The sequence below is a fragment of the Hibiscus syriacus genome, unplaced genomic scaffold (assembly GCF_006381635.1).
Source record: "Hibiscus syriacus cultivar Baekdansim isolate YM2019G1 unplaced genomic scaffold, ASM638163v2 tig00111942_pilon, whole genome shotgun sequence".
NCBI classification, from domain to species: Eukaryota; Viridiplantae; Streptophyta; class Magnoliopsida; order Malvales; family Malvaceae; genus Hibiscus; species Hibiscus syriacus.
In genome coordinates, this window is record NW_024063218.1 from 757,159 (window position 1) to 769,284 (window position 12,126).

Sequence of the window (12,126 nt, forward strand, 5' to 3'; positions counted from 1 at the left end):
CTGGCATGTCTGTTATGCCAAGGCAATCATCACGAGAGCGAATGCCCAACCAACCATGAGTCCATCAACTTTGTTGGTAATTACAATTGAGGCAGCAACAATCCTTACTCAAACACTTATAATGTTGGATGGCGCCAGCATCCCAATTTCTCATGGGGAAATCAAGGATCCCACAATGCTAATCAACCTACTAGGCAGCAGAATCATAATGAGCCTCAAAGTTACCAAAATGCTATGCCATGGCATAATGCTAACAAAGGAGCTTCATCTTCAGCGAGCATAAGTTCCTTAGAAGCTACAATTCAAGAATTTATATATACTATGAAGACAATGCTGCAAGACCATTCTACTTCAATTAAGAATCAAGGAGCTTTACTTCATAGTCAAGGCGCCTTACTTCAAAGCCATAGCTCGTCTCTGAGAGCTTTGGAAGGTCAAGTTGGTCAGATTGCTACGAAATTGCAAGAGCGTCAGCAAGGACGTTTGCCAAGTGATACTGAAGTCACTAAAGGGCCTGGAAAAGAGCACTGTAATGTGTTAACTCTTAGGAGTGGAACACAAATCAATCGACAAGTCAAGGATAGTGGGCCACAGCATGATGATTCTAATCCCACTACTGAAGCTGAATTACAAGATGATAGAGTTTCTAAGAAGGACAAGGAGGAGGATTCTGCCAAGGTACCAGATTCTGATACCAAGGCAAAAGAAAATTCTATTCCTACAGCTAAGGAAGCTAGACCTCCCCCACCCTTCCCGCAAAGATTGAAGAAGCACAATGATGAAGTTCAGTTCAAGAAGTTCGTAGACATTCATGATCAGCTCCATATCAATATACCTCTCTTGGAAGCTGTTGAACAGATGCCGATGTATGCCAAATTTCTGAAGGACATCTGTACCAAGAAGAGGAAAGTAGAGACTGTTGCCACGGTAACAGAATTTTGTTCTTCATTGAGTAAGTTGCCGCCAAAGAGAAATGATCCGGGCAGCTTCATTATTCCTTGTTCAATTGAAGCTAATTTCGTTGGAAAGGCTTTATGTGATCTTGGTTCAAGTGTCAACTTAATGCCGAAATCGATATTCTTGAAGCTTGGCATAGGAGATGCAAGACCCACCTCAGTTATTTTATAACTTACCGACAAATCCCATGTTAAACCTGAAGGGAGAGTCGAGGATGTCATAGTAAGGGTGGACAAGTTTGTGTTTCCAGTCGACTTCTTAATTCTGGACTGTGAAGTTGATGCCAAGGCACCAATCATTCTGGGAAGACCTTTCCTAGCCACTGGACGTATCTTGATAGACTGTGAAAAAGGTGAACTCACTATGAGAGTGGCTGATCAATGTGTGACTGTCAATGTTTTTAGAACGCTCAAATATGTTGATGACACTGAAGAATGCCAAGGCATATCTGAATTGAACTCAGTGATTGAAGAAGAGACTGAACATCTTTTCCAGAACAACTTCATTCAACTAGCAGAAAATGAATATTGGGTGGATGATGAAAGCTTAGTGGAGTCCGACGACTTTCCAATTTTGGAGGAGCAATCTAGCTTAGTACAAGTTAGATCAGGTATGAATTTTGAACCTCTGAATTTTGATGAATTCATTTCTCCTAAGCCTTCATTATTGCATGCACCCAATCTAGAGCTTAAGACTTTGCCAGGGCATCTTAAATATGTTTACTTAGGCAGCGATGAGACTTTACCGGTGATTATTTCCGCTAACCTTACTGCTAACCAAGAGCAAAGTTTGTTATGTGTTTTGATGCAGCATAAGAAAGCAATTGGTTGGACTATGGCCGATTTGAAAGGCATTAGTCCCACGATCTGCATGCACAAGATTCTGCTAGAAGATTGCCACAGAAATTCAATTGAACCACAAAGAAGACTCAACCCTGTTATGAAGCAAGTGGTGATGAAAGAAATTCTGAAATGGCTTGATGCTGGAGTGATCTACCCTATCTCCAATAGCTCATGGGTGAGCCCTGTCCAATGTGTTCCGAAGAAAGGAGGCATGACAGTGGTTACGAATGAGGATAATGAGCTATTACCCACTCGCACTGTGACCAGATGGAGGATATGTATGGACTATAGAAAACTCAACAAAGCTACGAAGAAGGACCACTTTCCTCTACCTTTCATCGACCAAATGTTGGATCGATTGGCCGGCAAAGCATTCTATTGCTTTTTGGATGGGTACTCGGGGTACAATCAAATTGCCATCGCACCAGAGGACCAGGAGAAGACTACATTTACTTGTCCCTATGGCACTTTTGCCTTTAGAAGTATGCCTTTTAGACTCTGTAATGCCCCGGCAACGTTTCAGTGTTGTATGCAAGCTATATTTTCAGATATGGTTGAGGATTTTCTGGAGATCTTCATGGATGACTTTTCTGTTTATGGGGACGACTTTGAATGATGCCTCGGCAATTTAGCAAAAGTTCTCAAGAGATGCGAGGAGGCTGAGTTGGTCTTAAACTGGGAAAAATATCACTTCATGGTGACTGAAGGTATTGTATTAGGCCACAAAATTTCACACAAGGGTATTGAGGTGGACAAGGAAAAGATTGAAGTGATTGAAAAATTGCCACAACCAACTTCGGTCAAGGAAATAAGAAGTTTTCTTGGACATGCTGGATTCTATAGAAGGTTTATCAAAGACTTATCCAAGATTTCTAAACCCTTGTGCACATTGCTTCAACAAAACCAACCCTTTGTGTTTGACGAATTATGCCTCGGCGCGTTTACTGAGCTAAAGCGACAACTGATCTCGGCACCCATTGTAGTCCCTCCCGACTGGACATCACCATTTGAGCTGATGTGTGATGCAAGCGATTATGCCGTAGGAGCTGTTTTGGGGGCAACACCGAGGTAAAATCTTTCTTGTTATTTATTACTCTAGCCGCACTTTAAATGAAGCACAATTGAACTACACCACCACTGAGAAAGAATTACTTGTCGTAGTATTTGCTTTTGATAAATTTAGACCTTACCTAATAGGCACTAAAGTTATTGTTCACACTGATCATTCGACTATAAAATACTTAGTGAACAAAAAGGATGCCAAGCCTAGACTTATTAGGTGGATCTTACTTTTTGCAAGAATTTGACTTAGAGGTCGTAGATAGAAAAGGAACTGAAAATCAAGTTGATGATCACTTATCTAGGCTAGAGAACAATTCTGAATGCCATGACACTATAGATATCCAAGAGGAATTTCCTGATGAGAAAATTTTATATGCCGCGGCAATCCCGTGGTACGCTGACCTTATTAATTTTCTTGTTAGTGGAATTGTGCCTTTTGATTTGAATAGTCAGGCTAAAAAGAAGTTCAAGCACGATGCAAGGCACTATTTTTGGGATGAGCCATATCTGTTCAAACATTGTGCCGATCAGCTCATTAGACGATGTGTACCTGAAGAGGAGCAAAGTGATATTTTGTATCATTGTCATTCGGCCCCAAGTGGAGGCCATTTTGGTGGAGCAAGGACTGCTGCTAAGGTCCTGCAATCAGGCTTTTACTGGCCAACTTTGTTTAGAGATGCCCAAGCATTTTACAAAGGATGTGATCGATGCCAACGGACTGGAAACATCTCCAGACAACATGAGATGCCGCTGCAAAATATTTTGGAGATAGAGCTGTTTGATGTGTGGGGCATCGACTTCATGGGACCATTCTCATATTCTGAAGGAAAATTATATATATTGCTTCCTGTGGATTATGTGTCAAAGTGGGTGGAAGCAATAGCAACATCAAGGAATGACTCCAAGACCGTACTCAAGTTTTTGCACAAGTATATTTTCACTCGGTTTGGAGTACCTCGTGCTATCATCAGTGATGAATGAACCCATTTTGATAACAAGTTGATTGCCAAGGCATTGCTGAGATATGGAGTTCGGCATAAGATTGCCACTGCATATCATCCGTAGACAAATGGCCAAGCTGAGATATCTAATCGAGAGATCAAGCAGATTTTAGAGAAAGTGGTGAACCCAAAGCGAAAGGATTGGTCGCCAAAGTTGGATGAAGCACTTTGGGCGTACATAACAGCATTCAAAACTCCTTTGGGGATGTCACCCTTCAAGTCAGTGTATGGTAAAGCTTGTCATCTCCCGGTTGAGCTTGAACATAAAGCTTATTGGGCTATCAAGCGATTGAATTTCGATGCTCAACTAGTTGGGGAGCAGAGATTATTAGAACTTAATGAAATGGAAGAGTTTAGAGCACAAGCATATGAGAATGCTCGGATATACAAGGAGAAAACCAAGAAGTGGTATGACCAAAAACTGATGCCACGTTATTTTCATGTGGGGCACCAAGTCTTGCTTTACAACTCCAGACTTAAACTCTTTCCTGGGAAGCTAAAATCTCGATGGTCAGGGCCATTTGAGGTGCATTATGTCTATCCCCATGGAGCTGTTGACATCAAGAGAATAGACAATGGAAAGATCTTCAAGGTCAATGGCCAGCGTCTAAAAGCCTACAATGGAATTCCACCACCGCACAGCAAGGACGTGTTACGGCTGCACGATACTGAAGCGTGCCCAGAGGAGAACCAAAATTCGATGCCTCGACATTGAATTTGTGTCTGTGCATAAATAAAATTTAACATTCAAGTTTTTTTCTTTAGTTTTATTTTATTTTATTTTGTAATTAATTTTTGATCTGATTTGTAGGGACCACATTGCTGTAAACCGTACAAGGAGCGGTTACCAAAGGGAGGAAAGGACAGAGCATTAATTGGAGAGATATTCTTTTGATTTATTTCTTTTTATTTAATTTAATGTCTGACATTTCTTTTTCTCTTTCCACAGACTTGTCCTATCACCATCATTACCTTTTGGCAGTTTTTTTTCCTTCCCTATACATGCACAACCCCCCACCCACTAATTTCTCTCTTAACCGTCCTATCACCCCTTTTCCCTCCCAAATTTTTAACTTTTTCTTTTCTCTTTCTTTATTCATTTTTTCTCTCTTTCATGTTAACTTTTACTTTTTCTCTCTCTTTTACTCATATTCTTCCCTTATTCTCTCCATAGCCGAAATACATCCAAGTTTTTAAAGCTTTCAAAAGCTTCTTCCTTTTCTTACTTCAAAACACTGAAATGGTGCGCTCAAGACCAGCTCCAACCGAAACGACCGCTTGGCAACAGTTTGAGAATGATGAGGCCAAGGCTCGGTTCCAAAACTTCAAGAACCGAAAACTCTTTTTTGAGTTGGAATTTATTTTTACCGAGGAAACCGATGGTGGTTTTGGACCCGATGTTATGGACATCGTGACGCCGCTCAAGTGGCAGAAGTTTACCCGTCATCCTGGTTCGATGAATGCCTCATTAGTTAAGGAGTTCTATGTGAACATTTCCAAGCCCAATCAACACTCCATCTTCGTTCGAGGTAAGCAAATCCGTTTTACATCCACTGCTATTAATCGTTATTTTCATTTACAGGAGGTAAGCGATTGTGTATACTTGCACATTATTTGCGTATATTTTATAGTACTCACAACACGCGAACACCCCCTGCGGCGCACCTTAGGTTTAATTACCCCTACCCCGACGCTTCACACCCCAATCCCTCCCTATAAATACCTCATCCTCAATCACTATCATCACACCAATTCTCTCAATTTCTCTCAACTTCGCTCAATACTCTTATTCTCTGTTTAAGGTATATTTATTATATTTTTAATATTTTATATTTAATTTATTTAAGTATTTAATTTATTTAATATTTTACTTATATAATGTTTTTTGCAGATATATAATGGAAGGCGGTCTACTTCGCTTGGATGAAAATCATATATCTCAACACTTTGTTGATACGTAACATTTTAACGTTTTAATTTAATTTAAATTATTAGTAATAATTTGTTGCTTTATTTAATGCATGATTATTAGATTAAGAATTAATTTTTGTAATTATTTAATTTTAGGAGAATGACTGTGTATTAGATCATTTTATTAGGAACTTTAAGTTAGTGATACATAGATGTGTCTTGCCGTATTTAGTAGACGCTGGATTTGGTTACATAGGTAGATATCAGGGTCACTGTAATATAGAACCAGACCTTATTTCTGCCTTAGTAGAGCGGTGGAGGTCGGAGACCCACACATTCCATCTTCTGTGCGGAGAGTGCACGATTACACTTGAGGATGTTGCTATTCACCTGGGGCTTCCGGTGGATGGAGATGTGATATAAGGGATCGCGCAGGGTTCCTGGACTACTTTGTGTCGGGAAAATCTAGGACGTGTCCCAAAAAATTTTAACGATGGTCGGATACCGTTAAATTGGTTAGATGCCAATTTTCGGGAGTTGAGCCAGGACGCCTCTGATGGTGAAGTTAAAATGTATGCACGGGCATGCATACTGCAGCTGATAGGAGGGTTGTTCATGCCGGACAAATCGTGCAACCAAGTTCATTGCATGTGGTTGCGACATCTTAGCGACTTTCATTTGGCCGGATCACTCAGTTGGGGCTCGGCCATTTTGGCTTTCTTGTACAGGGAGATGTGTCGAGCCATTAACTACATGAGAAATGCTATCGGCGGATGTCTCCTGCTGCTGCAGTCTTGGGCATGGTATTGATTACCCTTTTAATGTCCTGTTGTCAAGAACCCATTCATATTTTCCACTACTATTGAGGTAATTGTAAAACTGATTTCGTATATTAATCATTTGATACAACGTATAATATTTTTTTTCCTTGAATAGGTGGTCTACTGATAGGAAAAATCATCAGGAGCTACCTGATGATTTAGAAAAAATTAGGGTGTTAATCGATCAGAAGGCTGGCACACATGTATGAATTTTAATGTTTAAAAATTGATTTTAGATTATAGTTATATAATTAAATTATTATTTTGATAAAAATTATATATATTTGTTTTAGTTTGAATGTGTGTCATATTCTATTGATGATGTGAGGATGGTGATCACACCTGAGTTGAGGGGCCCATCAGATGTTTGGATGGTGATGGCCCCTTTGATCTGTTATGCGACCTTCGAGTGACACTCCACTGATCGCGTGCTCCGGCAATTTGGTTGTTTTCAACCAATTCTGGAAGTACCTCGCAATATGGACGAGTTGCATAGCACAGATAGACGCGGCAAGACAGATACAAATTGGCTGGTGAGGCATCATGAGTGGGTCGTGTTATGGGAGGATCGCCATCCGGTGCCTTCCCCGTAGAGAGCCCATTTTACTTGACCTCTTGATGGTTGCTGACAGTTATTATGATTGGTTCAACAGTAACGGGAAATTTGTTTCTGCTTCCCGAGGATGAACGAGGGCAGACCTTTCCACAACGTCAACAAAGACGTTCATCGACACAGCACCATCGTCCCCCGACTCATGGACGGAGAGAAGTTGCTTCCGGTTCATCCTCAGCTGCACCAGCATGACCTTTACAGCAGCCACCATATCCATCGACTTACATACTGCAACCATATATGATGTCTCCACCATCTTTGCATTACCAGATGCCGCCGTCGCCACCGTCACAGAGTTTTATGACCCCTCCTGGAGGCTATTATGGGTATATGTTTGTAGATCCGACTTGGGGTTCATATGCTGGATATTTGGCAGGTTCATCCTCATCACCTATGGCCGTAAAACAGACACCTCCTGTATAGTTTTCAAACTCAGCAATGTTTGGGTTTTATGAGTTTTCCCAGTTTTTGCAGGCCGGTGGGATAGTTAGTTATACACCTCGAGGTTCATTATTCTATAGAGGTGCTTCATCGTCATCAGCTCCTCATCAACAAAATGTAGATGCTCAGGACGACGATGACGACGATGTTGACGACAACGACGATGATGGTGGCGATGATGATGACAGCGAGGAGTCACAACCAGTGATACGAAGAAATCCTCCTCGAGACCGACAACCACCGCCTTGCGGAACATATTCGCGTCACATGCATCGATGATTTTGTTTTTTTATTATATTTTATTTAGTACTTTTTATTGTAGTTGTTTATTGGACTTTTTTATTGTATTTTTTTATTATTTATCATTTAATACTTACTTTAATTCGTTAATATGGTTGAATTGATTTTAATTTATTTTGTTAAATTTGTTGGAATTTTTGTTAATTTATTTTTCTTAATTTTGTTTAGTACCATTTAATATAAGTTATTGTAATTTGGTTATCATTTACCATTTAATACTTATTGTATCGTTAATATCAATTATTTGTAATATAACGCCAACGTCCAATCTCGTATAATTGTATCATTTTTTTAATCTTCATCAGCGGTTATCGAATAACATTAACTTGAAGTAAATGCAAATTAAAGTACAAGAATTATTATTTGATAAACAACTACACCATTTTCTCATCAATTATTACTTGATGACAACAGAAGTGGACATGTTTTTCTAGTGTGTCCTGGGTTTTTACAATGCTCACACCTTATGGCTTGTCTAGATATTTCTCGAATATCCATATCGAAATGAATTCGATTGGATTTTGGATGACCACGCTCCCTCAATAAACTCGGATTTGGTACAATCGGAAGCCAATGTTGAACCTCATCGGGGTCTTTCTCATTACCTATGGGGGAAACTCAAATTTGTATACCTTAAAAACTTCAGATAGTAGGTATACGGGATCCACAAAATGGTTATAGTCTTGACATGTATGCGAGCAAGCTGCTATCACATGAGAGCATGGATACTTCAGAGCTTGAAAAAACCCGCAGTCGAACGTTCTTTCTCTTAGATTTACTCTTAACGACACAGCTTCAATCCCTTGAAGAGGTCGCGACAACTCTATGGCACAAAACATTTCATGCCTTCTAGAGAAGCTTGTTACAGACATTCCATTTGATGCATAATTTTTTTCTGTAGATCTGTAACTAATCTAGGGTTATAGACATGACCGCCTTGCATCCAGGTTTGAGCTTGTCCCCCGAGCTTCGCAAAAAGCGCCCCCAAATGAAAATATGTAGTCTTTACCAAAGCAGCTACTGGTAAGTGACGTGCACCCTTTAAGGTTAAATTTATTGCCTCTACCAAGTTGGTCATCATGTGTCCATATCGATATCCACCATCATATACGTTCGTCCACATTTCTTTATCGATGAGGCTGATGTAATCGTATCCTTCCTCGTTCTTCGCCCGTAAATCTTGAAGCATCGATTCAAACGTTTGAGGAAGTAGTGCGTAACCTGATAAACAAATGTATAACTTGCTTTCTTTACAAAATTAAAAGGATTGAAAGAAAATAAACTACATCAATTTCACTTACCCATGCGCATAATTAATTGACGCTCATCATTCTTCTTGTACCTTCCATGGTAGTTCGCAACAATGTATCGGAGACAATACCTATGTTGGACAAATGGTGGTTTCCACATTGGACCCAAAGACTCCATTGCTGCTTTGATCCCAGCTCCGCGATTTGAAATGACACAAATGTTTTCCCTCGTGATAACATGTGCACGTAAATTTCGGAGGAAAAAGCCCAATAATCTGTATCTTCTCATTCGATAAGAGAAAAAGCAACTAGAAGAATGTTGCGATTGTCATCTTGGACAACTATCAATAATAAAACTTACTTGTATTTTCCATACAAGAAAGTCCCGTCGATCTAGACCACATGCTTGCAGTATTTGACAGCATTAATGCACTGTGGGTAAGTCCAAAAAATCCGATAGAATTGGCATCGATTGCGAAGAACTCAATCATTATGGTATGCATAGGAGGTTTTGAAGTCCACAATTGTCCCAGGATTCAACCTCCGCACCAGCCTAAACCAACTTGGAAGTTTGTTATAAGATGCATCTCATTCGCCATGAAGTTTGACAATGACATTTTGTTTTGCCAACCAAGCTTTTTTGTAGGAGACAGTACACCCATATTGCGATTGTATAGTTGAAATCAACACAACAATAGCTATAAGAGTTGCTTTTACCATGGGCATGATGGTTTGACATATCATTTCAGAGTCCAAGTTGGGATGATCTTGGTTGACCCCTCCAGCACAACATGTGTGAGGATCGTTGTATACTGTTAGTTACCATCTGTTGTTTTCCTCTTTCTCTTCAATACGTGAACTATCCAATTGCATCCGTTTTCGCGTCGGGCACAGTGACATATATATTTTTCTGTCGTGGAGCGGTCGACTCTGGATTGAACAAAATTACGAATATTGTAATTTTTTATAGCCATCATCGCTTCTTCTTTGCTTGAAAACTCCAGGCCTAAAGATAATTCACCATCATTATTGATGAGTAATATTCATAGTCACCGAGATGAGGTATATCCGTAAATTATGGCCCGTACATTGCACCATAATCAGCTTCATACATGTGTATTGGAGGGCCAGTTTGTGCCACATTTCCTGGAACTTCATCTACATCATCATCATCATCAGAGTTGAATTACGGTGATTCTGGGTGAATGAATAGTTTAGTCTCAGCACCATCCGCACCAGGCTCACGAAGCGGTTCTTCTGGTGGAGATGATGGTTCCTCCATGCTCTCCACATTTAGGTCGAAAAACCTACTACTTGCACGCCTTCCCTTTGAAATGGAAGACATATCGACATTGAGATCGAAAAAGCTCACAGTCGAATGCCTCCCCCTGAAGCTTGAAGCTATCGTGTCAAATGGAAACTGCACAGATTGTTGCATCGATGGCATCTCCATATTAAGGTCAAAGGATTTGCAGATGAATGTCTTCCCCTTGAACTGGACGCGATGTTGCCATACGGATTGTTCGTCGACCCACCTCGGTACATATCGTAAGGAGTTGAGGATGAATATCTCCCCATTATGGCATTAAAATCATTACACATTACTATCGTCGGGCTGTCAACTTGATCAACTTGTTCAGCCAGCCCATAGTGGGAGCTTAATGATTGACCCCTACCAACACGCACTTGAACAAAATTTGCATACCTCAATATCGGCGTTTGAATAATTACTTTGAGCTTCAATCATCATTTGAACATATCATTGTTCGAAAGTTCGAACGTTGTATAAGTTAATGGCAACAATGATGTTGGAAATCTGTACTGCAACGACGACATTCTTCTACTACTTCCAACATGAATCTTCCTCGAAATATTCGTTATCAGCTTCTCAAGAGTTATGTTTTCTCTGAATGATATTTTAACACGCTCATTTGATACGAAAACAACGCCGGTTTCATCTTCTCGAATTTCACCATCATAGTAAACAATACTGAAAGTTGTGCCATTCTTTAAGTTTAAAAGTACGGCAATATATATGCAAAAAAAACAACTGAAACAAACATGATTAAATAAATATATGATCGAAAATATAACACAATAAAATTTTACACATAAATGTAAATAATTTAAATAATATAATTTTTATATTACTGCACCGCAACTATTTCGACGTATGCTCCCGCTTTCAATTTACAAACACAGAAATTAATTGACAACATTAGTATAATATTTTTTCATAATCATAATAAACAATAAGTAATAAAAAATTATAACAAAATTACCTTATAACGAAAAATCGAACGAACTTCTGAATTAATATGAGAAGATTGTCGGATTGTTATATTAATTTTTTTCTGTTGAGAAGAGATGTGAGGAGTTCTGGGGGGAAGGGTATTTATAGCCGATAAAGTTATTATAATTATACAAGACGGTACCTGCACCGCGCCTTACATAATTATATCAGATAAAGCTAAGGCGCGAACCCAAATATAATTGTGTCAGATTCATAGGTAAGGCGCGGCCTGTCCCGTGCTATACCCTACGTGGCTAAGGCGCTCCTAAGGGGCCGCACAATACATAGTGTATCCAATGTCAGCATAAGGCGCGCCTCACGGGGCACGCCTCACGAGATGCTAAATCACCGTTAAATGCGTTACAGGGGTGCGCTTTTCTGCAAAGGGTGTTAGATCAAAAAATATAATCTAAACCGTACCTGATCGAGAATATTAAATGAAAAATATGATTTTTCGGGATAAACGCCAAATATTAACTTTTATATTTTAATATTAGATAGGAGCAATTTGTTTGTTTTGAGCAAATGAGAGTTCAAAGATATAGTGAATTTATCTTCTAGAAAATGAGATGAATTAACATAGAGAGATGGAATTGGAAGGGTTAAATTTTTATGGTGGATTCAGAAGTGAGTCA